The following is a 7,091-nucleotide window of genomic DNA, read 5'->3' on the forward strand; positions in this document are numbered from 1 at the left end:
TCATATCCATTAGCATCCGCTCTTTATTGTATTCTGCTTGTGAACAAAACCTTCTTAGAAATGGATATTAAATTCTGGCCATGCAGAGTGGGGGAGAAAAGGATTTGGCAGCTTTCCCCATTACAATCACTCTATTCCAATAGAGAACATTAAAAAAAAAAAAAAAAGTATCTCCTACATCTTCATCAAAAGCACAGAAACAGATACTAAATAATTAACTAAGTTAAAATAAACTGCTCTGCCCGAAAGGTTCAATAATATCCTCTTACTTTGAAGCCCTTCAAAGATTTGTTTCAAACACAGGCCTGAATCTACTACACTAGCATGATCAAGGACCTTAAAACGCAGAAGTCTATTTTTTCCCCTATTACTTCAGTTTTGTACTTTCCTCAGGCCCAGTTTCACCATGAAGCTTAAAGGTCTGGATTTTTAACACAACCCAAACACATACAACAGAGTCTGAAAGGATAGAACATGTAACATTTCTAACATACCTCTCAAGAAAACACTCATCTTTCACTGTACAAGAAGCCACAGTTGGCAAAACTGTGGTTATTTTGTTGCAGTTCAAAGGGTTTATTCTCTGCAGGAAGAGAAGTGGTGCTGATATTTTACAAAAGCTGTAACCCTTTGAAGTTTCACATGCAAACACTATGGCCAAGAAACTCTGAAGCAATACAGAAAGCAGATAGACAAATCTGAAATTTGAAAATTTGAAATTAAGAAATCTAAAAGCCCAAGAAATAACAGGCTATTGGGAAAAAGACTTCAAACAGCCAGTTTGAAAGTCTCAGGCTACAGAGCCTGTGTGATAATCAGCAGTTTAGTCTCTTTAGCCGCACATTAACATGCATATTTAACAACTTTGTATTTCACATTTCTATTTCTAAACAAATACCTAATAATTAATCTCAAAAATCCCTCACTTTATGTTCAAACAGAACCCTTGACTCATTCTAAAACAGACATATTTACAAAAGAGAGGTGCTTATGTACATCATAAAATCAAAATACTTCTGTTCACAGGACTGTAGAGACAGGTCTTGCTTTACCATTCTGGCTACACTAGAGAAGAGTGCTTTCACAAGTAATCCAGCCTAGAACTATTCCCTGTCTGCAGCACAGAAAAGCAATTTGTACAGCAAGCTTCTTGAAGTGTATTTCAAAATAAGCACAGAAGCCACCATATGAAGTACAAGGATGTTTGGCAGACTGCACTTAAACCTCAGTTAGACGATTTGGATTTGGTCTGCTGCCATGTATTCAGTATTACTGATTTGGTAAGTTTTACTTTACGTTAGTTTACTTGCAATATTTGAATCATTTTTCACCAAATTGTCTTTTATGACTGTGAGTCACTACGATAACAATAATTCACCTTAACTGGTTAAAAAGCATCCAACTTGGTTTTCATGTTGATTTACTGATGCTGCCTTCCCTTGGAGCTACCACTTGGTCAGGAAACAAAAACTTTCGGAACAACTTTTAAATCATACAACATAGCATGAAAAATACTGAAAAACAACACAGGAAAAGCAGTTTAAAACAAAAGAGTCTCTCATCCTTGCTAATCCTAAATATCAAGATACTCTTCAGCTGGTTTCACATCAGGACCAGTTGAACATTAATCTTGGTAGGAAAAAAATAAATAAATCACAGCTAAATCTGCTTGGGATGCTCCTCTTAAGTTTCAGGCAATACACAGTTCACTTTATTTATAAGGACAACATATGGCAGGTTCACATTCAACTTGATATTCAGGACTGCCAGGCCCTCTCTAGTGAGACTGCTATTCAGCCAGTACTTTGTAGCTTGCACAAATTCATAAGGCTACGCCCCACAGCTCCTTGCTGATCTTCAGAACATTTCTGCTGACCCATTCCTCAACCAGATCTAGGTCCCTCTTGACTCAAGTGCTACTGTTCAGTTACGTGATCCCAAGTGACCAGACCATTGTCATCTTTCACATGATTGAACTGGAACTTTCCTAGATTCCAGAGACAAATTATCATTTAGGTACTATACCAAAGAAATGCAGACCTCTTGCTTTCATTTGTCAATACTTAGAATCATAGAATTGCTAAGGTCGGAAGGGACCTTAAAGATCATCAAGTTCCAACCCCCCTGCCAAGAGCAGGGAGCCCTACCACTAGATGAGGTTGCACAAAACCTCATCCAACCTGGCCTTAAAAACCTTCAGGGATGGGGCATCAAAAAGCTCCCTGGGCAAACTACTCCAGCTCCTCACCATCCTTAGAGTGAAGAATTTCTTCCTAATATCTAACCTAAATCTTCCCTCTTTCAGTTTAAAACCATTACCCCTTGTCCTACCACTGTTTTCTCTGATGAAAAGCCCCTCCCCAGCTTTGCTGTAGGCCCCCTGCAAGTACTCGAAGGCTGCTATAAGGTCTCCCTTCTCTTCTTGACTTCTGGCAGAAGATAATTCCTTAGAAGATTCAAGCTTTCATCTGTATAAAACACAAGAACAGCAGAGAAAGGAGAAAGAGTGGACAAAAATTAAGTAAGGAAACATAGTAAGCAGTATCTTTGTTTCAGAATCAACCTACTGAAATTCTCATGATAAACAGAACAAAATTCTTACTATCTAACAACAGTTTGATTCTCTTCACGCTATTGAACAGAAACATAAGCTTTAATATAGTAAACAAAGTTGAATATCTCAGTCCCTAAGAGTTGCAAATTCAACCCTGACACGAATATAAAGCCTTTTTAGTAAGACTTGTGAATGAATAAGAGCTGTAACTTGTTATAAAGATTCACCTTTCATAACCTTTATCTATTGAATGCCTGACAAACATACTGAGAATTTCTGCAGCTTTCATGTAAGAGCAAACCTTGAAAGCATCAAAAAAGAGTTAAGAAAATCTTTACTTTATGACGCAAATAACACTCTTCTTTTTTTCCTCAGTGATACTGACAAATTTGTCCTGACACATGTTGTTGGTCATTACCAGTTTCTATAACAAATAAAGGTGAAAGGATAATATCTTAAGTTTCCTTTCCTAAGAAACTGAAGTCCAGAAAGGGGAGCAGGAGGAAGGGAAATAGTGCTATCATGTGTGAGCATGTGAAAAAAATGTGGCTTTATATGGTTAAGCAAGAAGTTTAAGAAGCTAAGAAAATCCCACAACTTAAACTCATGTTTTTCAGTAGTTATTAACCATGTCAAATGCTCTTTTTCTACATCTCTCTCTAAAAAGAGATTTTATACTTCAGTAGAATACTTCAAGACAACTTCTTTTTATTTAATTGCATATTTTAATGGTAAAACCACCCATCACCCATGTCTACCTGCTGGCCAACTTACATTCAGAAGCAGAGGCTCTGTGCAACAGAAACCCCATCTTACGGACACTTCAAAGTTATTTACATACTTCATGTACTCAGTAGAAGACGATACTGAACATTCTCACAGCTCTACAACACACTACCCCACAGTATTTTCCTAGCAATATTAAGGGAATTTTTTTTCCTCAGAGGTTTTTGATTCTCTTGATCCACCTAAGAAACCGCTGTACTAAGAGACCCCTTCTGCTAAACTCAGGCAAAAAGCAGAGCAGTTTCTCAGCCAACTTACTACAGAGTTCCAGGAATGACTCTACTGCCACAGGAGATAAAACAGATGACCAGGAGTAACGGCAGTTACCACTTTGGGCTGCAATGCCAGTGTAGATGACTGCAGATGTGCAGGGGACAGGGCAGAGCTGCACCATTAGGCAGCCCTCAGGCTGCAAGTCAAGCACTTGCACCAGCTGGAGCTGTGCCACTATTTATGCAACCCAAAATGCAGCTCCTACCAGACTCAAATTTACAGATGAATACTTATATACCCATGGTAAAATACAAATTACTGTGTGGCCACAACTTCTTAATGAACACGGAAACTACATCAAACCAGTAGAACACTATAGACTCCTTGTTATTCAGCGTCTCTGGCCTCCAGTGAAGAGGGTTGTGGCTTCCCCCTCAAGTTAAAACAGGAACACACCTTCCCAGATAACCTGGAACTGGTTTATCATGGCTGCTTTTGTAAGACAGGATCATGCTTCTTCCACTTTGCAACCAGGTGCAGAGGTAAAACAGAATACCAGCTAGCTTAGTTTTCAAAGAGCATAAAATTTGGTCTCTAGTATCCCTCCACATTCAGAGAATGTCTTACAAAAACTGGAACTGGGGTCGCTGAGAGCAAGTGAGAAGGAACTGTGCCAAAAAAAGCTGTTACGGCTCAAGTGAAACTGCCAAATCAGTAGTAGACTTAAATGCTTATGTCCTGACTCTTGTGCTTACACTATTAAAAGTACTACAGTTTTCATGTTTCTTTCCAGGTTAGTTTTCTGTTGGTTTTGGCGGGTTTTTCACTTCTTTAAATCCAGCTCCCTGTAAACAAGGGAAAACAGCTTGAAATCAAACTTTTAAAATTAGCAAACAATGAACGGCTGAAATAGCTAGCCACTTTTCTAATGACAACCTCCACACAAACACAGGCTTCTACCATGCTACAACACACTCAAGACTTTACCATGATCAACTTCAAGCTACATTATCACAAACTGAAGAACAATTTTAACCAGTATTCCACATCATTGTCCTCATGTTAAAGGTGTTACCAAAAGCCTTATTACACAACAGAAGAGCGCCTAGCTTACCTCCTTTCCTGGTAAATATAAACTTGATATCACATTTCAAGTTTCACAACAGAAGGATTGTAACACTCAGCCTGAATGTGGAGAGCTGGCAGAACCAGAAATTACATTCTATTCATGCTGAGTATGTTTTTTAAATAACAGTGAGCAAGAATGGCTTGCTGGTACGTTTAGCACCGTTTTAAAAATTGGGATCGTGGATGCTCTAAACTGGAGAGGAATGAATAATAACAAAATACTAGCAACAAAGAACTATTTAGCTATCAAAAAGTCTACTTCTCTGCTCTTTCTCTCGGAGATTCTCTGTGATAAGAGCAGAAAACAAAGGTTATCTTAAGGTTTTAATCTTTTGAAAGACCTGTGCTGTATCCCCTCCCCACCATTATGCTCCAACAGTGCTCAGTTTAACTGAGGCTTACTTATCAATGACATTTCTTCATGAACTACACAAACTAAACCTGCATATCTTTATTTTGACTCCATATAAAACTCAGAGTACTAAATTGATTCAATATCAGGAATGAAAATATGGCAAATAAGAAACAAATTTTGTAAAATTCACAAACACTCCAGATACAGTTCCCGGCTCGTTTTTGTAGCTTTCCTGCACAAAGATATGAGTCATTTTCTAAATTATAAGCTAGAGTAACATCTCAGCAAGGCTAAAATTATTTTATTTCAGCATCAGTGAACAAACTATGAAAATTCCCTAAATATCAACCCAGCAGCTAGCAGATACAAAAAAGCAAAATATTCTGCATGGAACCATGTCAGTAAAAAGTTAAATTGTACTCCTTTCATATCCACACTCAAGCAAGTCTTTTCCATATTTTTTTTTCAGGTGAGTGAGAAGACTAAGATTTGCTAGGGTTGGGAACAGACCTTTCACATCCTTTCCTCAGATCAAGACCTCTATTTGCTGCAGCAAAAGGTACACTTCCAGGACCTCTATCTCAAGTGCAAGTTAGGATCACATTTTGTTACTGGTTCCTGTGCTAACCTCTGCTGCTACCAGGAATACAAAACTGATGAGTTTTCCATTCCAATGGTCTAAACAGCCTAATGTTTACTGCTGCAAGGTACCAACACTGCAGGTACTGGGGAAAAACTTTATTTATAGTGACTAACATTTAAGTCAAAAGGTTTTAGCAGCTGTAGGACCATTAAGCTATTAGCACTAACATCCTCTGCAGCTCAAAAAGATTTAGCTTTTATTCCCCAGTTTTCACTATTTAATTCTCAAAATTGATGCTCTGATCTGGTAGTTCCATCCACCCTGGAAAAGCCCAAAGCAGCTAGGTCATGTAAAGCTTAAAACTTACCTTCTAACTTGTAGAGCATAAAATTCAAAAAATGCTAACAGCAAAGATTTTTCTCATCATGGTGTGTGTTTATATTAGAAGTCTTTTAAGTACATTTAAGTACATTTAAGCACAACCAACTAAGAAATTGTGAACCAGATTTTCAAATACATTTCATGATTATATATTCTTTAATACTAGATATGATGGCAGAATATTGCAGCAAACTGCTGAGAAGTGAAAGTCAATTTAGCTGATTCAGGAGAAGGGGATTATGAAGTATTTTGACACAGTATGGTTTCCATAATATAAACTCTGACAAGTATGTACAGAGTGCTTACAGGAAGGATAGAACACTGGGTTAAGAAAAATACAAAAGACTCAATATATGTTGCAAAGAAAAGAATAAGGGACTATTGTCTACGTAGAAAAATACTAGTCACAAATTAAGGATACAATGAGGTGCAAAGGCAGTAGAGCACAGAACTACTCACCTATGACAACTTCTGTATTACAAACTGACATGCTCAATTAAGTATAAATATTTCAAAATGCTGTATTTGAAACCATACAGCTATCTTCTCATAACAAAGAAGCTAAGTGTCAGCAAGAGAGAAATAATACGCGTCTTCAAGGAGGCACCAAGTTTAGTTAATTCTCTCCAGTAGAAAAATGTTTGTTGTTTGGTTTTTTTTTTCAAGTTTAACAGGTCACCTAGATTTACCACCGAGATCACAGCTGTAGACCAGCAACTCCCGATCAGTGAAACGTGCCACCATCATTAAAGCCATCCGCCCTTCCAGAATAAGCAAATACCTCTACACCTGTAATAGCTAGAGCTTCCCGCACGTCCAAGCGGTCATAACCCAATTTCGGTTCAATTACACGGTGGAGGAAAGAAAAAGGCAGAGCTGAAAGACTCGGGTGAGGCTGCAACCAGACGCCTATGCAGCAGGCAGGAAAGGGGACCACCCGCCTGCTCCCAGCCCCAGCTTCCGCCGCCACCTCAGCCCTCCAGCACACCCCACCTCGGGGCCCGGCGCCGCGGAACCGGGCACTGAGCTCACCCCTGCGGGCAAGGCCGGGGCCCCGCAGGCACTGCTAAGGGCGCCCCAGCCCGCACAGC

The sequence above is a fragment of the Chaetura pelagica genome, unplaced genomic scaffold (assembly GCF_000747805.2).
Source record: "Chaetura pelagica isolate M959 unplaced genomic scaffold, ChaPel_1.0 scaffold192, whole genome shotgun sequence".
In the NCBI taxonomy this organism is placed as follows: domain Eukaryota; kingdom Metazoa; phylum Chordata; class Aves; order Apodiformes; family Apodidae; genus Chaetura; species Chaetura pelagica.